We start from the raw sequence: 26992 nt of genomic DNA, 5'->3' as shown, positions 1-26992 counted from the left end.
AGCTATTATTTAGATAGAGTTTCCATAGTGTGAGTGCTTGATAGAATTGGTTACTTTGAGAAGTAAAATGTTAACCAAAAGGTTAATGAATAAAGAATTTCTATAGTAAGCTAATCTTATGTCTTCCTTAGTGGCTAAGATGGTGAAGGATCCACGTGCAATGCAGGAGATGCAGGAGATGCAGATATGATCCCTGGGTTGAGAAGATCACCTCTAGAAGGGTATGGCAAATCACTCCAGTATCATTGCCTAGAGAATTCCATGGACAGAAGTCCATGGGCTCACAAAGAGTCGGACACGACTGAGTGACTAACTCTTTTACTTTCAACAAAAGTATTCCTACAATTGTTTATTTCGATTCAGAAGTACAGTTTTAGTTGATTGAAATTTCTTGTTAGCTGCAAGTGATCATTTCTACTGGGGAAAAAACATACAGAAAATTTTCAAGCTCTTTTGAAATCTTCATAGATTACTCTGCATAATCTTTTCAGTTTCATTTGTCTGGTACTTAAAAGTATCATTTTTATTCAACAGAATCCAAATAAGAAAAATCAACTAACTAAAGGTTTTCCCTGTTTGTTTTGTTTTGTTTTCCCCGGGAGAAAGAAGCTACTAACATGTTAATAAGCTGATTTGGGGATCTAGCTTTTTAAAGTAGCTTTCTATATTTGCACATATGAGCATTTAAATCACTTTTCCCATCTTAATCTATCTAACTCTACCAAAGAAACAAGGCTACATGTAATGTTTACATTACATATGTTAAACACATGCTTTATTTTATTTGGCCAATATTTCAGTTATTGCAGAAAGAGAAAGATTGTGTAAGCAAAATTCCTATCATACCCAAAGAAATGACACACTTTTTTCATAACAAACTAAATCACATAAATTGCCAGCTTTTACATTTTTAAATGTAGACTTCCCAGTAACTTAAGATTGGTCAGATACAAATATCACAGGTATTTTGGTTAAAAAGATACATTTCTTACAAAAGTAATGATGCTCTTGTAATTATTCTTCTTATTTGAACAGAAATGGTACTAGCTTAACTCATACAAAAAGAGCTAATTTCAGCTTAACATAACCAAGAATGGTCATATAGAATTCCACCTTTGAGACTTAATTTTTTCAACTCTTCACTGATGTTATATCAGCTGGAAATTCTATTCAAGTAAGGGAAAAATCAAAGTAATGGGAAACAAATAGGAATGCATCTTTCTCATACAGCAAAATGTGTAGAAGTACCTGATTTCTGGCTTTGTTTTAGTGTTTCAGAGATGCTATCAAGGATCCAGACTCTTAGGGAGATCCTAAGACAGGGGTATCTATGGAGGAAGGGGGTAAATAAATTAATAAAATGTATAGTCGACTCCCAGGTGGTACTAATTGTAAAGAACCTACCTGCCAACGCAGGAGATGTAAGAGACATGGGTTTGATTCCTGAATTGTAAAGATCCCCTGGAGGAGGGAACAGCAATTCACTCCAGTATTCTTGCCTGGAGAATCCCATGGACAGAGGAACCTGGCGGGTTATAGTCCATAGAGTTGCACAGAGTCAGACACGACTGGAGCAACTTAGCACACATAGTCAACTCATTGGAAAAGATCCTAATGCTGGGAAATATTGAAGGCAAAAGGAGAAGAAGGTGGCCAAGGATGAAATGGTTAGCATCACTGACTCAATAGACATGAATTCGAGCAAACTCTGGGAGATAATGGAGGACAGAGGAAGCCTGGTGTACTGCCGTCCAGCAGGTTGCAAAGAGTCAGACATGACTTAACAACTGAGCAACAATAATAGTGTATTAGAATAAAACTAGCTGCTATAACAAAGAAACCTTAATGTTCAGTAATTTTACGTAATAGAAATCTACTCATTTCTTAAGGAATAGAACTGGGTGAGTGAATAGTTAGGCATGCCAACTCTTCTCAGTAGAGCTATTTAGACATCTCTGATTAGAGATGGTTGTGCCATAGCCAGAAAATGCCTTCTACTGTCATCTTTTTTTTTTTTTTGCATTCCAGCCTGCAGACACAGAAGGAATAACGACATTAGTCTCTATGATCTCCACACAGAAAATGGTGGTTAAATTGTCAGTATTTAAGGTTCTTCTAGGAGCATACATAGTTTGAGACCCCCTTGCCTACTCTGATAATATAAGCATGATCTTCTGTGGGGTAAGACAATAAAGTTCCTCAAATTCTTGTATTTTATGAGAAGTATATTTGCTTATCATTTGCCTATTTTTCTCAAGAATGAGGCATAAATTAAAATTGCTTCTGACTATTCATGTTCTGGCCACTAAGATTCCAAAAAAAGAATAGGGGTTGGTCATACACATTCATGCCCTTTAGCATTTTGTTCATATTTTTTACCTATTTTAAGAAGCCTTCTCATACTTCTTATGTGCTAAAATGATCATTTATTTTTCAATAAATTACATGTATTTAATAAGAAAACTTTCTCCTCAGTAAGTGTTACTTCTGCCTCTTTCTTGTGCTTTTGCATCCTTTCACTCTAATATGCTCACCAGGTATGCATCTCTACTTCACATGTAGGAATGCAGATCAGAGAGGTAGAGTAATTTGCCCACCATTCTTCTAGTTCTTATTTTTAAAATGTAGGTATTACTTTGAGAACTTATTTTCCCTATCCCTATAAACATTATCAATTGCAAAGTTCTAGCAAGTCATCTCTTTAACATTTCTCAGATTTACTCAGTTTTTTTCCCCCCATTTCTATAGCTATCACATCCATTCAGTTCACTATTATTTATCATCTGGATTCTGCTGTACTTGTCTACTTGGCCTTTCTAATTCAACTGTTCTTCCCCTACAATTCATTATATAGCTGATAGAATAAACTTTCCACTCTGAATTGTATATAGATTAAAAAAAAATCCTTCCACTGTTTATCATTCTCATTATTGTTATCATCATCCAAGTCATTCCTTGCTCCTTTGAGGCAAGTAAGTGGTTAACATTTTCTTACTTTGCCTGAAGTCCTGAACATCACAAAACCACTTTGCAAAATCCACAGGAATTACAATACCACAGGAAACCTCAGGAAGGCCTTCCAAAGAAGACACATGGAAAGAAAGGACATATTGTTCAGGAAATTAGAGTACAGCAAATATCAGAGAGACCATTTCCCATGACTAAAATGAATTAGCTGCAACAAACCAAAACACACAGATAACTCTCTACCAACATGTGGCTCTGTCATTAGGAGCAAGTTATTTCCTTGTAAAGATGCTATGATGATGAGACAGGACTTCTGGGATTATGCTTTGAAGGCAAAATACCATCATAGAAGCTGTACTCATGACCAAAGGTAGTCTTTCAAATATCTCTGAGCAATGCAAAAACTTACCGCATTTATAAAGATCCCAGACTATCACAGTTCAGTGAGAAAATCTAACATTATAGCTCAGCGTTTCAGAACACAAACTATGTAGCCAAGCTGCCTGTGTGTTTCAAGCTTGATGCTGACACTAATTGGCTATGAGACTTTGGCCAAACTATTCTGTTTGATTCTCTGGGATTGTTTCCTCATCTGTACAATGCAAATAATGTTACCTAAAAGAAAGATGATAATGCAGGTTTATATGAGCTATTTGCATGTGTGTGTTGCCAAGAACATTGCTTGACAGTACAGTATGTTTTATGATTTACAATTTTATGTTTTGCCCTATATGTACATTTGTTCATCCCAAATTTGTCTCAGCCTGCTTCTCATAAAAAGAGAGGGGAAAGGCAAAACTCTGATCATGGTTTATTTTATTTAGAATAAGTTTAGACTTTCACTATTTAAAATCCCTCTTTTTATACTCTAGGAAATAGAAACTCAGAAATGTGACTATATATTGAGGAATTTATCCATGGAAGGAAGGGAATTTTAAATAATTTGACCTAGACACTTCTTCTCTTGGTTTGGTGTTCTTTCAAATAAACTGTATTGTCTTAGCATATGTCCACAATGCTTAACATTTTCTTAAGAGTAAGTGGGGAGAAAAGACTATATTCTTGAGGGAAAGCCAAAGAAGGTAATAAATCAGATGATTTACACAATAAGACATAGTAAAAAGACCAAGACAGAATTGTAATCCATGACTCCTTTTCTGAATGTTGTTTCCCTGCTTACAAAATGATGAACTATGACTTTGGGGGATATTACACACAAATTCACATCTTTACAAGTTCAAGATCAGTCATATCTTACTTTCAAATTTATGATCAACAAACATAAATTTGCAACACATTGTGATCAAAATACTAGTACTTTTCTCTGTTAAACTGGTCTAAATATAAAAGACCTAAGACATCTTGCATAAGTTTTGCTTTATTCCTGGGACTGTTGTACTTCTAATTCTGCATATCAATATGTAACTGGGGCAAAACCATTATTTTGAAGGGAAAGGGAAAAATCATATGTGTTACCTGCTATTAGGTTATTACATCAAGCAGAACCATTTCCATAGAAAAATCTCTGTATCCACAAAAATATATCAAACATTTGAAAGTATAAACAAAGAGAAAATTATATATGTCTGCTAAACTTCAAAGGAAGCGCAGGATTGGGAGAAAAAAACATCTCACAAACTTGTCTTAAAAAATCCTTACTCTCTATTGGTATCCGAAGCATCTGAGCCCTTATAGAGATTATTGCTTTCTACAAGATTTTAAAAATTAAAAGTTTAGGGTATTTTTAAGTCTTTTTAGCTTTTTTGTCAGTGAATCCTATTGATGAGTATATCAAGAGTTTCAAAGAACAGTTGAAAGTTTGTAGCATCTGGAAAGTTGCTACAAAATCGAGGAAAAACTGTCTCCCAAAACTAGAGGTGGCTGGAGACTCTTTTCAACTGCAACCCAAAAATTTCTGTAAGATGCCCTTCAAGTGCGGCGGTACATGTATTTTATCTCCTTCAGAATGTAAACTATAGTATGTGGAGATAAGCCAATATTGTTTGCATGTCTGATTGCCTGTCACTGTCAATTTGGAGAAGTAGTAGAGAAATCATTGCTAACAACTTCAGAGTTTACATGTCTTGTGCTTACTTATTAATGGAAAGAATAAAATATAATGAACCTGATATGGACAAAGAATGCAAAGAATAAAATATTTCTTTCTGACTGTCAGCGAGCAATGGGACAAATGAGATTTATGGCAGAATCAGATATGTGATTTATAGTTTCGCTTGTTCTTCATTTAAGAGAGGAAATTAAAACCACACTTGCATATGATTCAATCTTTGATCACTAGAGAATAGCTGCTATGAATTAATTATTATAAACTCTATTATCCTCGTTCGCCCCAGGTGCTGCATCCACAGTACTTTCCAACAAGTGTCTCAGGGGAAAACATTTTTGTTTTTTGGTTGAAATTCTGCAGGAATATTATCTGGTGTTTGCCCGAGTAGTCTTTCATTACTTAAGGGACTAATTGAATAATCTCATGGAAAAAACATAGTTCAAAGAAAGAGCCAGATTAAATTCTTAGCAGCTTCTTACTCATGTGGAGACTGTAAGATTTTACTCTCTTTTCATCATCTACAAGTCTAAAATCATGTGCTTAAATTTATGCATAAGTATTCTCAGATCTTCAGCTCTGATAGTTCACATTTAATTCTGGTAGTAAATGTGGAAAATTTAATTCGTAAAGAAGATATTTTGTTCACTTAGTTTCTATTTAAGGTAAGAAAATAAATTTTGGATGTAAACATTTCAAGACAACAAAATATAACAACAAATCATGGGGAGAAGGGCACTAAGACATGGTAAATAAGAATCTGTTTAAAGATGATAAAACAGATATTCAGTAAAATAATGTTTTAATTAAGCTATTAATCGTTAAGAAACAACACTCTTTGAAAAAAATGCTTAGAAAATTACTGATGGCATAAAATATAAACACTGAAAGAAGAAAAATATTCTGCAGAGAGTTAAAAATGTAACATAATATATTACCTAAGGAATGTAAAAATCTAAGGTGTTTTACACATCTGAACCTGTAGCTGAAGGTTGGTGACTATGAAGCAGTCAAATATGATCAGAGACCTCAATGTTATGGCAACTCAGGACAGATTACTTTAACAGAGTAGTCCATTTCTTTAGATGTCCTCCCACTTGGAACATTTACACTTTCCTTTTTCTTTGGCTCTCTCTGTACATGGCTATGTTTATGGGTAAAATAAGAGGGTAATCTGCGAAGCACTTGAATGCTATGAAGTATTAGCATTCTTCCAATTGCATGTGATAGGAATATAACTTGAAATAGCTGAAGCAAAACTAAAAAAATATAGTCTCAAGTTATTTCAGACACAAATGGATCCAAGAATTTAAATAAAATAACTGGAATTCTCTTTATCTCTCACTTCCTCTCCCTCTGTGTATCACTCACTCCGCACCCATACATTTCCCCATCTCTCGTCTCTGCTCTCTGTGACAGCGGCATTCTCCTGTAGGCTCTCTTCACACGTTGGCAAAAACAGAGCCCTTCAGCTCTAGTCTTTGTATCTCTTCCTATTGCTGATTCCCAAGAAAATGTGCTTCCCTTTCCTGGAGGTTTCTATCAAAACCTAAGAATTGTTAACCTTTACCTGCTTGACTTTATTGCCATTTCTAGATCAGTTCTTGTTCTTCGGAATGGAATAAAATGACCAAATTGATCTGAGTCTTGTGCCCACCCCCATCAAACCCCAGAAGATTGTAAAGATAGCACAGGAGGTCCCCAAAGAAAAATCAAGATGCCATCTCCAAAAAACATGGAAGCAATGCCACGCAGGAAAAAAACAACAGATGTCCACTACAAGCAAATTAAGAAAATTTCCTGAAGTATGTTACTCATATCTATTGCCAGTTGAGCTGCCCAAGAAATATACCAGCCTTGCCAGAAAAGAAGATAAAATCATTGATTTTTAAACTATTAGTCAATTTTTGTCTTTTAAAATTCAATTAAGGTATTACTGCTAGTTTGTTGTACATAAGTAAATGGATTTTTTTCTTACATATTCCATGAAAGTTGTAAATATAGGGGTTTTCTTTATAAAGTAATCATATTTTTAATTTTTTTTATTTTATATTGTAGTATAGCTGATCAACAACGTTGTGACAATTTCAGGTGGACAGCAAAGGAACTCAGCCACATACATACATGTATCCATTCTCCCCCAAATAATGTAATCATATTTTAATTAAACTAATTTTTAATGGGGCTTCCCTGATAGCTCAGTTGGTAAAAAAAATCCACCTGCAATGCAGGAGACACTGGTTCGATTCCTGGGTTGGGAAGATCTACTGGAGAAGGGACAGGCTACCCACTCCAGTATTCTTGGGCTTCACTTGTGGCTCAGCTGGTAAAGAATCTGCCTGCAATGCAGGAGACCCTGGTTTAATCCCTGAGTTGGGAAGATCCCCTGGAGAATGGACTGGCTATCCACTCCAGTATTCTGGACTAGAGAATTCCATGGACTGTATAACAAAGAGTCAGACACAACTGAGAGACTTTCATTTTTACTTTTAATGCCATCCTATCATATTTCAAAATATATTAAAGAATGTAAATAAATAATTATACATAGCTATATTACTCAAAATATTTTTGTATCAGTTTTTCCCTTCTTTTCTCTTATTCCAGAATTGTGATTATTTGGGGCTTTTTTTAACATTTAAATTTTTATTAGGTGCTATATATAATTTTATAGCCTAGTTTCTTCATTTAACATTACAGTATGAGCATTCTCATTGTCATTATAAACTCTTCATAAGAAAAATTTTAATAGAAATTAAAATTCAATTCACAACATATCCTTACTTCTATATTTGAAAATTTGCATTGATTCAAAAGGTTTATGGTTATAAATAATGATGCAATTAATATCTTCTTGCCATTATGTTTTTTGAATTTCAAATTATTTTCTGAAGAAAATTTCCTAGAAATCAGATTTCTGGATAAAGGGTTACAAATGTGTTGGAATATTGTCTTTACTTTTACTTAGTTTTTCTTTAATTTCATGATTTTCTTAATATGTATCTCTGCTGCTGCTGCTGCTAAGTCGCTTCAGTCGTGTCCAACTCTGTGCGACCCCATAGACGGCAGCCCACAAAGCTCCCCCATCCCTGGGATTCTCCTGGCAAGAACACTAGAATGGGTTGCCATTTCCTTCTCCAATGCAGGAAAGTGAAAAGTGAAAGTGAAGTCACTCAGTTGTGTCCAACTCTTCGCGACCCCATGGACTGCAGCCTACCAGGCTCCTCTGTCCATGGGATTTTCCAGGCAAGAGTACTGGAGTGGGGTGCCATTGCCTTCTCCAAATATGTATCTCAAATATGAATTAAAAAATATTGGAACTTTGAACTTTGTTTTTAATTAGCAAATACTTTGGAACATTTATAGATATCACAGAGCACAATGAAGGGATATCTAATCCAGGTTGAGGAAGAAAAAAGACTTCTAAAAAAAGTAATATGTAAACTGAAGAATGAATTGGAGTCAAGAGGAGAATTAAGTATAAAGAGAGAATGCATAAGGGAAAAATGCATCTCAGAGGAAATAAAAAGAGAAAACACACAGTATACTTGGAAAATGACATGGATTTTAACACAGCTAAAGACAGGGGACCACAGGGATGACAGATTTCAAAAAGCTCACCTGCAGGAACTAAGGGGGATTTAGAGGGGATTCAGCAATGGGAGGTTCCTACATGGTTCCTGCTTGCTGTTGTCTCACATGGCATAATCTCTCAGATTGTTGCTCTCAGTTTGGTAAACTTCTCTGCCTGATACAAAATCTGAAAAATGATATAATCTTAGAGCACGAAGGATGTGTTGGAAAGAAAGGGAAAGAATGCAGACTCTTTGGTCAACTAGTTCAGTGTCTGATTTAGAAACAAGAATGAGGCAACATCCTTGATCTAGTCCTTCTTTCTTCCCGCATCTCAGAATGATCTTGAATTTCCTTCACTAAGAGTTGTTAAAGACTGGCTCACCTTCACCCAACATAGTTTAAGGAGAATGTGCACAGTTTCTAGAAAGTACACAGGAGTGGGGTAAATACAATCGTCTCTGTCATTGTCCCCTTTGCCAATTTCGAATTTGAGACTGCAAAGAGACCAATTTCACCTACTGAAAAAAATGTTATTAACCAGTAATTTCTACATTGGTAAGCTGCTTTTATTTCAATTTCAACTTATACTGCTTATATTATATATACTACTTACATTTCAGCTTCAACATCCCATGGGGTTGGGTCATTCTGGCTTCATCTCTCTTGGAATGTACAGCTCTCACACTTTCCCCCGAAGTCAGTGACACTGGGCACAGGCAGATACGTGTCAATGTGTGGAACTTGCATATATACGGTTGCTGACACACTTGCTGGAAAACCCAGACCATGTTTCTAAGAAACCTTTAGTCAAGAAGCCATAAAAGCAAACTAGTGGTCCAGGAGACGAGGAATGGATGTCTTTTTTTTCCTGGAGATCAGGGTTCTTTTTCTCTCTTTTTCCACAACTCATTAGAGAACCTAATTGAACTACTTTCTTGTCACAATCTCCCCTGTCTGTGAAATAAGGATAATTATCCCTGCTCTTTCCTTTGCCCTTTGATCACTTCACAGGGGTGTTCAGAGATGTTATGAAGATTAATAGGGTCAAATGCTTGTAGAGTGTTTAAAGGTCCCCATAAGACAGAGAGCAGCAAATTAAAATCCATTGCTCTGAGAGCAGGAGGGGCCAGATACTAGAGACCAATCACCAGAGCCCTGACAATTCCCAGCTCTGGCTTTTGTGTAAGCACTGTGTGGAGGCCTTCTTCCCATGCCCACTAGTGTCCGCTCTAACCCAAGGAGCGTGGGACATCTGCCTCATATTCCAACATCCTTGACTTCGTGGAATCAGGTCTGCAGGTCTGACTGTCTTTGATCAATATAAAGAGAACAAAGAAGGCAGAATCTGTTCTACCCATCTGCTTTTTAAAGGGATTCTTGTATTACAGCCCTGAACTGTGTTGTAGAACTACCACCTGCTGCAAATATGAATGGAATGAGAATAATTTCTAATAAAGGAAGTTGGTGAACTAATATTGGTTGGGTAACTAAAAAATGCCTGACAAATTTACTCCGTATAGAAATATCAAATATTTGAAAAGTACTTGTCAACTACTAGGTCAGGGATAAACTCCATTAACCTTCCTGAGTGTCAATAATAGGTCACATATAAAATGGAGAAATAGATATTCACTGTCTATCAGGTAATAGTTAGGCTAGAATAAGAAAATTGGTGTGAAAATTCTGTACATTCTAAAATGATCAAAAAGTAAATTGATTTTTTTTCTGATGATGATCAGAAATCATCTGATAATGATGTAAATGTGTTAGTAATGGAAAGAAACAGGAAAACAGTGATTATATTTCAATAATGACTTCTAAATCTTTTTTCCAGTTGCATGATTAATGGGCATTCAGTGGTGCCAGGAACCTGCAGATTTATAAGCTTTGTCCTGGGAGTGAAGAAAGGCTAGGCACAGGAGGTAGCAGATATCTTATGCCCATCAAACTCAATGGCCCCTCTCCCAGGGTATAAATGTAGCACTTATCTCCCAGCTTCCTTTGTGTTACCTTTCTGATCAGAACTGATGGATGCCACTCACCAGCCTGACCCTTAAAATCTTCATGATCCTTCATGCTCTCTTTTGACCATCCACAGGCTGAATAGACAGAATAGGATTTAAAGGGTACAGAGCCACAGGATAAAAGAACTCAGATTTCTAAAAACCTCATGAAACTGAGCCCTTGAAGACCTATGTTACACTGTGTTGTAACACATAAACTATTATTGTGCCCAAAAAATCTCTTGATATTTTTAGGGGTATTACGACAACAATTGACTTTGCTGAACACCCATGGATGTACCAGTGGTGGGCCAGTGATTGCCTCCCCGGGTGTAGCAAAAAGGTGATGATGCATTATCAGTCCAGAATTTAAAAATAGTAATTATAGAAAGCAGGTTTTTTTTTTTAATTATCACTGTGCGTTGACGAATATAAATAATATCAATGATGAAATGTTCCCTCTTATGTAGTGGATGGCGGTTGTGTAGGCATGAGAAATGGACCCTAGGGGACTTGGTATGTGACTGCTATTAGGGGAAAAAGCTAAACAGGACACTAGACTTGAGGTTAGAATACGAGGCTCTAAGTTTCCACTCTGCCACTTCAGAAATGAGGGTCTCTGATTCTGCTGTCTGGGAAGTAGATTTCATACTTAATTCATGGAGTCTCCTAAGGATCAAATGAGGCAACACGTTAAAAACATATGGCCTGTAGCCTGCCAGGCTCTTCTGTCCATGGAATTCTCTAGGCAAGAATAGTGGAGTGGGTAGCCAGTCCCTTCTCCAGGGGATCTTCCTGACCCAGGGATAAAAACCAGGCGTCCCACACTGAAGGCAAATTCTTTACTGTCTGAGCCACAGGGAGTCCCCCCAAATGTAGTAAATTTCGTAAATGTTATATGAAAGAATGCTTGTATTATTATTACTTTATTTTAAAAGTTATGTTTATGCTTCCGTGGTGGCTCAGATGTAAAAAGTCTGTTTGCAATGCAGGAGACCCAGGTTTGATCCCTAGCTCAGGAAGACCCTCTGGAGAAGGAAATGGCAACCCATTCCCGTATTCCTGACTGGAGAATTCCATGAACAGAGGAGCCTGGTGGGTTCCAGTCCATGGGATTGCAGCGTCAGACATGACTGAGCAACTAACCCTTTCTTTCCCTTCATTTTAAAAATTATGTTTATGTTTCACAGATACAGGGCTTCCCTGGTGGCTCACAGTAAAGAATCTGCCTGCAATGCGAGAGACCCTGGTTTGATCCCTGGGTCGGGAAGAACCCCTGGAGAAGGAAATGGCAACCCACTCCAGTATTCTTGCCTGGAAAATTCCATGGACAGAAAACCCTGGTGGGGTACAGTCCATGGAGTCACAAAGAGTTGGACATGACTGACCAACTAATAGTTTCATAGATACAAGGTATTGTCTGAATCATATAGGTGTAGTTTTTACCTTATTGAATAAACTCCCTCTTTTATACATTATACCTTTTATATACATTATATGGATAGATAGTAACAAGCAGACTTATAAAACTGAAATTCTTGTTAAAGACAAAAATTTACTTCTTGAAGTATTATATTGCTTTGGGAAGGAGCCTTTTACATTTCTTAAAATTGCATGGAGAAGAAAAGATTAAAAGAAAATATTTCTAATAGTCTTCTGACCTTTTTGCTACCTTTCTTCTCTCCGTGCATTCTGCAGAGAATATTCTTTAAACAAGCACTACAATAGATCCTCATGTCCAGATGAATAAGGATGATCCCTACTGTCACAGGCCCTGGAGTCTAGAGAGACACTCATTTATACAAAGAAGCGTTTGTAATAAGCGTGAACAGGTGCTGTGGCAGATACATGAATTTTACAAAGCAGTATGTTTTTTTACTTCAAGTTAAAAACCCAAATTTGATTGTTAACTTTTGATTTTGATTACAGGCATCGAGAACATTCAATTATTATTGTATTTTCATAAAGTATGAAACAATTTAACATTAAATATGCAAAAATAGCATGTTTTCAGAATAAAGTCAGAATCCCAAATTGACATATGGGGCTTACTTTTTTAAAAATCACTATTTTCCTTATTTTTTCTGGTTTTTCCATACATTGTTGAACACTTCATTGCAGGGTGCAGGCCCTAGTCTTCAGGCTTTCCTGGTAAAAAGTAGACCTTGGGGAGGGCAGTCTGTCTCTAGGAGGGTGCAGTCAGAGGATTCTTTGGGCTTTGATGTTGGGGGTTGTGGCCCTAGTGAAGAGAAGTGAATTTAAATTCAATACCGATTTTGGTGTCAATCAATAAATAATAATACATTCTAAGCATTCTCAATATTAATTGTGATGGTCTGACTTTTCCATCACATGTTACAGTGAAGAAATAGAAAAACAATCCCATAAATAAATATGGGGCTATGAAACTACCTACATAATGCAATCCATGTTTGGAAAGGAGACAGATACACTACTTTCTTCTTGAAGTATATTTGATTTAAACTTAGTTTCAGGTGTAGATTATTTCCTTTTCCCTTATAGATTATTAAAGTATCGAGTACAGTTCCTTGTATTATACAGTAGGCCCTTGATGGTTATCTACTTTTTATGTTGTAGCATGTATATGTTGGGGCTTCCCAGGTGGCTCAGTGATAAAGAATCTGTCTACAATGCAGGAGATGCAGGCTCTATCCCTGGGTAAAGAAGATCCCCTGAAGTAGGAAACGCCAACCCACTCCAGAATTCTTGCCTGGAAATCCCATAGAGGAGTCTGGTGGGTTACAGTCCATGGGGTCAAAAAAGAGTTGGACACAACTTAGTGACTAAGTGACAACAACAACACAACAAAGTGTGTATATGTTAATCCCAAATGTCTACTTTATCTCCCCCTCTTTCCACTTTGGTAACCATAGTTTGTTTTCTATGTCTGTGAATCTATTTCTGTTTTGTATATGCTATGCTAAGTTGCTTCAGTCGTGTCCGACTCTGTGCAATCCCATAGACAGCAGCCCACCAGGCTCCCCCGTCCCTGGGATTCTTCAGGCAAGAACACTGGAGTGGGGTGCCATTTCCTTCTCCAGTGCATGAAAGTGAAAAGTGAAAGTGAAGTCGCTCAGTCGTGTCCAACTCTTCTCGAACCCATGGACTACAGCCCACCAGGCTCCTCGGTCCATGGGATTTTCCAGGCAAGAGTACTGGAGTGGGGTGCCATTGTTTTGTATATAAGTTCATTCATATCTGTTTTTTTAGGTTCCACATATAAGCAATATCATATGATATTCATCTTTGTCTGGCTTACTTCACTTAGTATGACAATCTCTAGGTCCATCCATGTTGCTGTAAGTGGCATTATTTCATTCTTTTTACGGCTGAATAGTATTCCATTGTATATATGTATCAAATCTTTTTTTAACTATTCCTCTGAGGAGACAAATACACTTTACATTAAGGTAAAGCATTAACAATGGTTGTCAAGAGTGTAGTCCTCATCTTGAAAGAATTGTTTCTGTTATGTTAAAGTACATGGATTAACAAGAAAGCTAGGACAATGTAAACTATTGTTCAAACCATCTCTTAGTTTTAATTCTCCATCATCCTGAACTGAAGCTCCTACTGTACATCCCTCCTTCCTCAGCAGCAGAAATCCTCAAAGAGGTTGGTATTTGTGCAGGAGGCTAAAGATTTTGGAATCATAAAAAGAAGACAAGGTGAAGAGTCCCAGTTGAAAGACCAAAAAGAAGTAGAGATCAAGGAAAATTAGTGTATTTTATTGAAGAATAGTTGGTTTATAATGTGTTAATTTCAGTTACACAGTAAAATGATTTAGTTATACATATGCTTATATTTTTCATATTATTTTCCATTATGGCTTATCACAAGATATTAAATATAGTTCACTGTGCTATACAGTAGGGTCTTATTATTTATCCATTGTATATATAATAGTTTGCATCTACTATTCCCAAACTCCCAATCCTTCTTCCCCTAATTCCTTCCCCACTGGCAACTACAAGACTATTCTCTATATCCGTGAGTCTGCTTTTGTTTGGTAAACAAGTTCAATTGTTTCATAGAGAAACAAGTAATTGAAAAGGAGTTTGGAAGTCAGGCCTTGCTAAAGGAATATCTTTATGGGGTCATACAGAGCTATAACCCAAAACTCTGCTTTTGTGTGGATGTGCATAGAAGTGAGTGTGCTAGACTTGAAGTAGCACATGAAATTTCTTTAACTTTTCATAATCCTCTGTTTAGGAAATGACACTCTTGAGATCGAAGGCAAAGGCTACCTGAAAGTTCTTTGGGTTTTCAATGTGTGAGTTTGCCATTAAGAAAAAAGAAAAAGGAAACCTGCCTACCCAGTGCCATCACCACTAAAAACAGAGATGTATTTGAGATAATTCAGTAATAAAGATGAGGAGGCTACACTTCTCAGTTTTTATTCAAATGATTTTGAAACTTATATGCACACAAATCCCTGCACACAGATGTTTATAACAGCTTAATTCAAAATTGCTAAAACTTAGAAGCAACCAAGATGTTCTTCAGTTGGTGAATAGATAAATAACCTATAGGACATTCTGACAAAGGAATATTATTCAGTGCTAGAAAGAAATGAGCTATCAAAGCATGAAAAGACATGAAGGAATTTTAAATGGCTACTACTAAATGACTGAAGCCATTCTGAAAAGACTACATACTGCATGACTCCAATTACATGACATTGAAGAAAACTATGAGGACAGTAAAAGAAGATCAGTTGTGGCCAGAAGCTGGAGGGAGGGTGAAAGGAACGAACTGGCAGATCACAAAGGCTTTTTAGAGCAGTGACACTATTATGTATGACACTGTACCAGTGAGCACATGCCATTATGCCAAAAATCTCATTGGAGTTTTTGCATAACATCTTACTTACATGAACTTTTTGGCCAACCAATATTTGTCCAAACTCATAGAATGCATAATATCAAGAATGAACCCTAAGGTAAAATATGGACTTTGAGTATCTGAGCTCCAATATAAGAAAGAAGGAGGGGGACTTGAGTACGTTTCCAAAATGACAGGGCTCAATTCTACCAAATGATATAAAAACACTAAAACAATCTATTGAAATTATGATCTAATTTATCTAGAAATCTGTAAAGATTAATCAAATTTACTATGAGACTGCTGGAGCCCTGAATTTCTCATCTGAAGGTCTTCTGTGACCCCAGCACAGAGAACAGAAGAGTGCCCTGAAATAGTTCTCATCCCCAAGGCCACAGGATAAAACACAGACAGCAACGCAAGTGCAAAATTGACTTGGCTTTTTAACATAAAACAGGCCTGCTTCTGTTGGGCCTTTCTAAACTACCCTTTTTTCCTGCAACACCCCAGAGAACTAAACATCAAATACCAGTGAAAACAAAGGAGATATCTTGGGAGTGAACTAAAAAATCCTCAAATCCTCCTCACTCTGACTCAAATAGCACAGAGTTTGGAATATTTGAAAGTAATTCACTAATATGTTCCATACATAACCATCTTGTAAATACTGTTAGGATGGGTGTATAATGAAGATTCTCAAATATTTCATAATAACTGAGTTGCATTAATAAACACAAGCAAATTCATTCAAAATATATAATATTTTACCCTAATATTACATAGGGTAAAATGCAACCTTTTCTCATCATTCTGTTCATTTTATATTTCATTATGAAGTTGTAGAAACTGAACTGGCAAGATATGTTCACATGCATGTGTATCTGTGTATATACTAATACACACGTGTATACCCATGTGGATTTTTATATATGCAGCAGTGGAGACTTGGATAAATATATTGCTTTTAAATTATGTTTTGCTTTTTTAAAAGGTAGTTTCTGTTTGACTGAAGGAGTGAATCTACTTAAATCTCTGGGAATACATTTTATTATATTAATAAACCCAGACAATTTGAGGTCTCAATCAATCTTCATGGAACCAGACCAAATATCATTCAGACTTCTATTTTTATACTGTGTACGAATAAGCCAGGATTTAAAGGAAATCAAATATAAAGAAAATACACCAGAAATATCAATTTATTTTGTAAGAGGGCTCAAAATGTTAGGTTTTTTATTTTACCCAATTTATTTTTTTAACAAATAACTTTTTTTCTTGTTAGGACTTCATTAATAGCTTGGGATTTTCAGAAACCCCTTGAAGAAGTCCAACCATCTTTTCCTGTCTTGCCTTCCCTAAATTCCCTGTGAATCTAGATTCTAATTTTGTATATTTCTCTGAAAGTAGTTTAACCTTAATTACTCTGTACATTTTCTTGCCTTTGCTTATGGTGTCCTTGCATATAAAGTAAACATTTAATTTAATAAATATTTATTGAGCACCTACTGGATGGCAACTATTAAACAAGATACTGAGAGTTATACGGTTTTGAGATAATCAGGCAAGGTCTGCTCCAGGAGGGATGAGTATTTCATTACTAGCATTATTTAAAATTGCTGACTCAGGGCATCAGCAAAAAGCAGACTAACTTTCAGTAGGTTTTATTATGTTGTCAACTTATCTTCAGATAGTGCATTATCTTTTTACCTGTATCCAGGGTAGTTGACTCTTTAACATCCCCTGAAATAGTAGAAAGGAGATTTTGGTAAAGGACCCTAAAGCATGAGGGGACATAGTCATCTCTGAGCATGGTAAAGGGCAGAATATAGGCTGGAAATGAATTAATATTCATCCTGACAAACATCTGATAGCATATTAGACATTGCCTCCTGGAAGCCAGGCTACTATGTGACTTTGAGAAAACCCACATTTTTTGGACTATCAGGATCTAAAACTTCAACCCTCATCCCCTAGAGGAAATTATGAAAAAAGAAAAAAATGATGCATAGCTCAAGAGGAAGCAAACCTTTGTATATTTTAAAAGAATTGGGTAGGTTAGGTTGTGGACAGTGAAGAAATGAAACTGAGTGTGAAGGGGACTCGTGGGCATAAGAGTGAAGGTGTCTTCAAACCTTAAACAAAGTTACTCCAAAGTATAGGATGAAGCCCACGTGAAAGATTTGGGGATGCACGTTTAAGAGTTGACAAAATCCTTTCCTAGAACTCCACCATTCTGTGGGCTTTAAACATTTAAGACTGTGTTATTTAGACTCGAAATAAAGTTCTGATTGTGCTTCTACTTTCTAAGGATCTCAGCAGTCATAACTAGGACTATTCAATCTGGAATTTGTCATAATATAGTTTAGTGGTGGGATTATGTATACATAACCACCACAGTGAATTCACAAAATGACTTTCAGTTCTCTAATCCTCCTCTCTGCTGTTATAGAATTGAGCTGCTCTTTTGCATGGTTTTGGAACAGAAGAAGAGAGCCATGTCTCCTGCAGAGTTTATGTTGATTGCTTCCAGAAACACTGGAAATGTTTGTTGACATACCTACATCCCACTTCTAAGGAGCGATGGAAGGGCCAGGTTGATACACCAAAGAAACTGTCATCTCAGGAAACATTTGGGGAAAAGTATCTCATTGCACAAGTGAGCTATCTGTTTCTTTTACAATATGCCACCCACTTTGCCAGTAAGGATGGAGCAGCTGGGTTGAAAATGATGGATTGCCCTAAATGGGCAGCTACCGAAATCCTGCAACTTCAGTGGGTCACACTAAGCAGAAGATAACAAGCTTTTCTGGCAACAGAATAAATTGTCCTCATGAAGCATTAGTGTTTCCAAATGGCCCTGTACTCCCGTCAGGTGCAAAGTCCCAAAGCATTTCTCTTTCTTTGATTTTCTTTCTTATCTCCTCCCAAGATTTATCCCTATGATGTACTTTAAATTCTGATCTTACCTGTTATTTTTCACATGAACACTCAATAGCCTTATTCACTGATTAGTAATCAACCTTGCCGGGATTTATCATACTTCATTTTATATCTGCATATACGATATCAGAAGTCTCTTGTTACCTATCTTGTTAAGAAGATATTCTTTTTGTTTCACCTGCCCTTTCCCTAAAGTCCCTATCTCCATTTATTTGCTCAACATGCCAAACCTGGATTCTGTGATAGATATTTATGAAATATAATTCCTGACCTCCAAGAGGGTCAGTGAACCTATGAATAACTAATAATTTATACTTTGGTAAGTACAATCAAAGTGTACTCATAAAGGTGAGAGTATCAATGAGGGGTATTAGAGGAAGGATGCACAAAGAAGGAAAGTACTATGAACTGATTCCTGCAGAAAGATCCAGGAGGGATTCCTCAGGAAATCTCCCTTGACCAAAAAAGTGTGAGCTCAAATTTTTCTCTTTTTTTTTTGGTAGCAGCTTTAATGAAATAAAATTCATTTAACCTTATAATTTTAACATATAATTCAGAAGTAAAATATTATATCCACAGAATTGTGCAAGCTTCTTCACTATCTAACTTTAGAATATTTTCATCACTCCAACAGAAACACTGTATTCTTTAGTAGTTAATCCTCATTTTTCTTCCTGCAGTCCCTGATAATTACTAATCTAATTAATATTACTTTACATTTATCTGTTCTAGACATTTCATGTAAAGGATGTCATATAGTAAGTAGCTTTTATTGTATGGTTTCTTTAATTTAGCATCATATTCCAAAGTTTAAGGTGGTTCAGTGGGTAGAGAATCCACCTGCAGTACAGGAGACAAAGGAGACATGAGTTTGATTTCTGGGTTGGGAAGATCCTCTGGAGGTATGGCAACCCACCCAGTATTCTGGCCTGGGGAATCCCACAGATAGAGGAACCTGGTGGGCTATAGTCCATAGGGTCGCAAAGACTCAGACTTGACTGCAGCGACTGAGCACATACCTGTTTTAGCATTTGTCAGTGCTTCATTTCTTTCTTATGGTCAAATAAGATTCCATTGTATAAATATGCCACATGTTTCTTATCCATTAATCAGTTGATAGGCTTTTGAGTTGCTTCCATTTTTAGCTAACATGAGCAATGTTGCTATGAACATTCATATATTAGTTTTTGTGTTGTTCTTCAGTCGCTATGTCATATCTAACTCTTTGTGACCCTGTGGACTGCAGCATGCCAGGCTTCCATGTCCTTCACCATCTCCCAGAGTTTACTCAGACTCACGTCCATTGAGTCGGTGATGCCATCCAACCATCTCGTCCTCTGTCACCCCCTTCTCCTCCTGCCCTCAATCTTTTCTAGTATTAGGGTCTTTTCCAACGAACTGGCTCTACGCATAAGGTGGCCTAAGTATTGGAGCTTCAGCTTAAGCATCAGTCTTTCCAATGAATTTTCAGGACTGATTTCCTTTAGGATTGACTGGTTTGATCTCCTTGCTGTCCAAGGGACTCACAAGAGTTTTCTCTAGCATCACAGATTCTAAGTATCAATTCCTCAGCCCTCAGCCCTCTTTAAAGTCCAATTCTCACACTGTACGTAAAAACTGGAAAAACTATACCCTTGACTATATGGACCTTTGTTGGCATAGTATGGCTCTGCTTTTAAAAATGCTCTCCAGGTTTGTCATTGCTTTTCTTCCAAGGAGCAAGCATCTTTTAATTTCATGGCTGCAGTCACCATTTGCAGTGATTTTGAAGCCCAGGAAAATAAAGTTTGTTACTGTTTCAGTTATTTCTCCATCTATTTGCCTTGAAGTGACGGGACCAGATGCCATGATCTCTATTTTTTGAATGTTGAGTTTTTTTTTCAGTTTTTTCATCTTTTTCTTTCACCTTAATCAAGAGTCTCTTTAGTTCTTCTTTGCTTTCTGCCATTAGGGTGGTATCATCTGCATATCTGAGTTTGTTGATATTTCTCCCAGCAATCTTGATTCCAGCTTGTGACTGATACTGATCAAATGTGCTGTAAATTTGATGAATTGATTTATTAGTTTTAACAGTGTTTTCTGTGTATGTATAGGGAGGAGTATTCTTAAGTTTTCCTATTTATAAGATATGTAGTCTGTGAATAGTTTTACTTTTCAAATCTGAATGTATTTTATTTTATTGTGTCTAATTGCCCTAGCTATAACCTCCAGTATATTTTTGAAGTGACCACAGCAGACATCTTTGTTTTGGTCTCGATAATAGGGAACAGAACTTAAGACTTTCACTATTAAGTATACTGCTGGCTGTGATGTTTTCAGAGATAGCCTTTATCAGATTGTGGAAACTTTCTTCTATTCATAATATGTTGAGTGTTTTTATTATGAAAGAGTTTTGTATGCTCTAAAATTATTTTCTTGCATTTATTTAGATGATCATCTAATTTTTGACCTTCTGTTAACATAACATATTACGATATATTATATTATTTTATAGAATATATCTGCATTTAAAAAAGAATAAATATCTCAGGTCAATAACATAGCATTCAGATAGAAATTAGAAACTATGAGCAAACTGAAGTCAAAGTAATGAGAAGGAAGAAAACAATAAAGTTTAAATAGGAATGACATATAGAATAGAAAAATGGTAGACATAATCAACAGACTAGAAGGACTAAACCTTTTCAAAGGTTCTCTGAAAAGGACATCAAAATTGATAAATCTTTAGTTAGACAGAAAAAAAAAAAACATTCTTGCAAAAAACAGGTAACAAATGTTATATGGAATTCTTTAACATTTATAAAAGTTGACACAGTTGATGTTTATCCTAAAACAATTTGATAGTGGTAGGTATTCATCTGGGGCCTCTCAGTTGGCCCTAGTGTTAAAGAACCCATCTGCCAGTGCAGGAGACCTAAGAGACATGGGTTCAATCCCTGGGTCAGGAAAATCCTCTGGAGGAGGCTTGGCAATCCACTCCAGTAGTGCCTGGAAAATCTCATGGGCAGAAGAGCCTTGTGGGTTACAATCCCTACGTTGCAGAGTTGGATACAACTGAAGCGACTTAGCACACATGTATGCAGGTACTCATCTAGTGTAACAGTATTTTGCCTTTACCTCCTTGACAGGTGAATATTATAATTAATCAAAATGTTGGTTAAAATATATAACCTATTAAATTAGATAGAAGTTCAAAAAATTCTTTTTTAAGGAAAATAATCTGATACATGACAAAGAGTATCTTACTCAATAAACTTTGTTTCCCCACTCACTGACAATTCTCGGTACATGTTCCTTCTCATTGCATTTTCACATTTCTAATGTGGCTGGTTCTTTGGATGGCCAGATAAAGCAGCGTACTCAGAGTGTCCACAGACATATTCAGGAAAACCAGCAAGTGATATTTAACTTTGTTACACATAATGAGAGTCTCTTACACTCAAAAAGATCTCCATTCTCAACCATCATCAATTCTAAGAACACAGGCCAGTTACTTGATCTTAATGCTTCTGAGTCCCTTCATCTGTAAAACTTAGGTGAAAATAAAATATACATCAAACTGATGTGAACATTAAGTGACCTGATATAACTTAACCATCCCACACAGATCTGATACAGAGTAAGAATTCACCAATGTTGACTTCTGGAACTGGAACAACAGACTGGTTCCAAATAGGAAAAGGAGTACGTCAAGGCTATATATTGTCACCCTGCTTATTTAACTTTTATGCAGAGTACATCATGGGCTGGAGGAAGCACAAGCTGGAATCAGGATTGCTGGGAGAAATATCAATAACCTCAGATATGCAGATGACACCACCCTTATGGCAGAAGGTGAAAAAGAACTAAAGAGCCTCTTGATGAAAGTGAAAGAGGAGAGTGAAAACGTTGGCTTAAAGCTCAACATTCAGAAAACTAAGATCATGGCATCCAGTCTCATCACTTCATGGCAAATAGATGGGAAACAGTGGACACAGTGGCTGACTTTATTTTTCTGGGCACCAAAATCACTGCAGATGGTGATTGCAGCCATGAAATTAAAAGGCACTTGCTCCTTGGAAGGAAAGTTATGACCAACCTAGATAACATATTTAAAAGCAGAGACATTACTTTGCCAACAAAGGTCCATCTAGTCAAGGCTATGGTTTTCCCAGTGGTCATGTATGGATGTGAGAGTTGGACTGTGAAGAAGGCTGAGCACTGAAGAATTGATGCTTTTGAACTGTGGTGTTGGAGAAGACTCTTGAAAGTCCCTTGGACTGCAAGATCAACCAGTCCATCCTAAAGGCGATCAGTCCTGGGTGTTCATTGGAAGGAGTGATGTTGAAGCTGAAACTCCAATACTTTGGCCACCTGATGCAGAGAGCTGACTCATTTGAAAAGACGCTGATGCTGGGAAAGATAGAGGGCAGGAGGAGAAGGGGGTGACCGAGGATGAGATGGTTGGATGGCATCGCTGACTCAATGGACATGGGTTTGGATGGACTCTGGGAGTGGTGATGGACAGGGAGGCCTGGTGTGCTGCGGTTCATGGGGTCACAAAGAGTCAGATTCTACTGAGTGACTGAACTGAACTGACTTTCTTGCTCTTGATCTTTCCTTCCCTTTCCTTCTCTGGTATGTGTTTTTAATATATGTTTAAATGCCATGGAAAGCAAAATTCTATCAAATGAATACAACATCCACTGAAGCTGGATAGATTCTGGTTATAGCCATAGAAATTTCCTCTGAAAATTGTGCTACATGGCTGGAACAAAGATGTTTAGCCAACTTTACCTTCACTCATGAGAAAATGATTGCTTATTTGCTCATCCACTTTTTTCCAAAAGAAGTAAGCCTGGAAGTAAACTGCCAGCTTCAAAGCTTTAAAAGAATCACTGGTTTTCCCCATCTGTATAGCAGTCCCCATTTTGATCCGTATCATGGGTTTGATTTGTGGGCTAGGAGGCACACCATCATAATAAGGGTTAATGGCTTGTATCACAAACTCTCCCCACACTCCACACTCCAAAATAACTAGGATCTTTGACAAAAGAGAACATATGGGAAACAGTTGCTTTAATCAAACACATATTTTGTGTTGCCTTTTACCAGTGAACTACTTCTCATTAGCTTATATTATGTGAGGCACTAGCCACGGCAATGATCTGCCTATTTCATAGATGCCATAAAACATATGGTATCTGGACAGTTGCAGTGCCATACTAGTTGTCAAATAATTTCCATCTCTAGTGAAACTGAGCAAGTGGTTACAAAGCAAAATTTAATTTCTGTTCTGTCCTGGAATTGTTTAACATTGGAATAGTATGAAGAAAAACTTTGGAATAGCCTCATTCAGACGAACTTTCTGTGATGATGAAGTCTTTTATTTGCATGGCCAAAAAGAGTAATGACCTCTGGCTTTCTTACTATTCTCTCTCTTTGGCCACCTTGCTATTCTGAGATATTTCCAAACACTATTTCACTATAGGATTTCTATATTTGCTGTTCTCTCTGCTTACAATAATCTTGCCTAAAATATCTGTATGGCTTGTTGCCTCATTTATTCCAGATTTCTCCATAGTGTCGCCCTTCAGATAGGAATTTCTTGACCAGTCTATGTAAAATACAGTGATCTGTCTTTATATTCTCCATCACACTTGTGCTGCTTTATTTTTCTTCATAGGCTGTATGACTAAGACAGAGTGTACAATATTGTACGTATATTTTATTGCTTTTATCCTCTTTAAATTTGATCCTCTATAAATTCTTAAAAGCAACAATCTAGCCCCTGTTATATTCTCAGCACTTAGAACTATGTCTAATAAAAAGAAATCTATTTGTGAGCAGTATATTAGCCCATTTTACAGATGGAAAATATGTAGACAGTTTCCATTTTTAGTTAAGATTTTGTATTTAGCTGATTATGGGATTAATCAGTAATCATTTCAGTGAAATGTGCAAAAATTATCTAAATATTATTGGCAACAATACTACTAATCATATGGAGTTCCAATCTATGAGCCATTCTTTTTCACATCAACCCAAGCTAATTAAGTGCTCCCCATTTTCAACTGATTTTGTTTTCTTAGCTCTAAAATGATGAACCAACTCCATAAAAGATACCTAGTTATAATATTTTCCCACTTGAGGAGAAGGTCAGAGATGCCCCAGGGAGATGGTAGCACTGGAACAGCAGCCTGCGCAGTGCTGGAGCAACTTTGGGGAGATACCCCAAGTCCAAGGGCAAAGGAGAACCCCCAGCAAGATGGTAGGAGGGGCGAATTCACATTTAGAATCAAACCCCATTCCCGCCAGAGATGTTCAGAGGGTTCAAACAAACCTTCTGCACACCAGGGTCCAGAGGCCCCACAGAGACTGAGACAGAACTATGTTTGAGAGTCTCCTGTGGAGGTACAGGTCAGCAGTGGAGTGCCACAGGGGCAGGGGCTCTGGGCACAGCAGACATGGATATGGCATAAACCCTCTCGGAGGAGGTCACCGTTAGCCCCACCATAGAGCAGCCAGAACTTACGCAGGACTGGGAAATAGACTCTTGGAGGGCACAAACAAACCTTTGTGTGCCCAGGACCCAGGAGAAAGGAGCAATAACCCCACAAGAGACTGACCCAGACTTGCCCGGAAGTGTCCAGGAGTCTCCAGAAGAGGCGTGGGTCGGTGGTAGTCTGCTGCAGGCTTGGGGGCACCGAGTGTAGCAGTACATGCATGGGACATATTGAAAAAGGTCACCATTATCTTCATTACCTCCACCATAGTTTGAAAGTGAAAGTGAAGTCACTCAGTCGTGTCCTACTATTTGCGACCCTGTGGACTGTAACCCACCAGGTTCCCCCGTCCATGGGATTCTCCAGGCAAGAATACTGGAGTGGGTTGTCATTTCCTTCTCCAGAGATCTTCCCAACCCAGGGATCGAACCCACATCTCCAGCATTGAGGCAGATGCTTTAACCTCTGAGCCACCAGGGAAGCCCACCATAGTTGGGCCCCAGGTAAATAACAGGGAGGGAACACAGCTCCACCCATCAACAGAAAACTCAATTGAAGATTTACTGAGCCTGGCCCTGCTCATCAGAACAAGACCAGTTTATCCTTCAGTTAGTCTCTCCCATCAGGAAGCTTCCATAAGCCTCTTATCCTTATCCATCAGAGGGCAGATAGACTGAAAAACACAATCACAGAAAACTAACCAATCTGATCACTTGGACCACAGCCTTGTCTAAATCAATGAAACTATAAGGCATGCCATGTAGGGCCACCCCAGATGGATGGGACATGGTGGAGAGTTCTGACAGAATGTGGTCCACTGGAGAAGGGAATGGCAAACCACTTCAGTATCCTTGCCTTGAGAAGCCAATGAAGAGTACAAAAAGGCAAAAAGATAGGACACTGAAAGATGAACTCCCCAGGTCAGTAGGTGCCCAACATGCCTGGAAACTAGAAATCAGTGCAGAAATAACTACAGAAAGAATGAAGAGAGATGGAGCCAAAGCAAAAACAACACCCAGTTGTGGATGTAACTGGTGAAAGAAGCAAAGTTGAATGCTATAAAGAGCAATATTGCATAGGAATCTGGAATATTAGGTCCATGAATCAACGTAAATTGGAAGTGGTCAAACAGGAGATGGCAAGAGTGAACATCAACATTTTAGGAATCAGCAAACTAAAATGGACTCGAATGATCATTTAACTCAGATGACCATTATATCTACTACTATGGGCAAGATCCCTTAGAAGAAATGGAGTAGCCATCATACTCAACAAAAGAATCTGAAATGCAGTACTTGGATGCAATCTCAAAAACAACAGAATGATCTCTGTTCGTTTCCAAGGCAAACCATTCAATATCACAGTAATCCAAATGTATGCCCCGACCAGTAATGCTAAAGAAGTTGAAGTTGAATGGTTCTATGAAGACCTACAAGACCTTATAGAACTGAAGCTCCAAAAAGACGTCCTTTTCATTATAAGGCACTGGAATGCAAAAGTAGGAAGCCAAGAAATACATGCAGTAACAGGCAAATTTGGCCTTGGAGTACACAATGAAGCAGGGCAAATGCTAATAGAGTTTTTTTAAGAGAAAGCACTGGTCATAGCAAACACCCTCTTCCAACAACACAAGAGAAGACTCTACACATGGACATCACCAGATGGTCAATACCAAAATCAGATTGATTATATTCTTTGCAGCCAAAGGTGGAGACATTCTATACAGTCAGCAAAAACAAGAACAGGGGCTGACTGTGGCTCAGATCATGAACTCCTTATTGCCAAATTCAGACTTAAATTGAAGAAACTAGGGGAAAAGATCTAGACCATTCAGGTATGATCTATTTCAAGTCTTTAATGATTATACCGGGAGAAATATCAATAACCTCAGATATGCAGATGACACCACCCTTATGGCAGAAAGTGAAGAGGAACACAAAAGCCTCTTGATGAAAGTGAAAGAGGAGAGTGAAAAAGTTGGCTTAAAGCTCAACATTCAGAAAACTAAGATCATGGCATCTGGTCCCATCACTTCATGGGAAATAGATGGAGAAACAGTGGAAACAGTGGCAGGCTTTATTTTTCTGGGCTCCAAAATCACTGCAGATTGT

The sequence above is a fragment of the Bison bison genome, unplaced genomic scaffold (assembly GCF_000754665.1).
Source record: "Bison bison bison isolate TAMUID 2011002044 unplaced genomic scaffold, Bison_UMD1.0 scf7180017864464, whole genome shotgun sequence".
Lineage (NCBI taxonomy): Eukaryota > Metazoa > Chordata > Mammalia > Artiodactyla > Bovidae > Bison > Bison bison.
The sequence above is the reverse complement of the archived record's forward strand: the minus strand, read 5'-3'. Positions refer to the sequence as shown.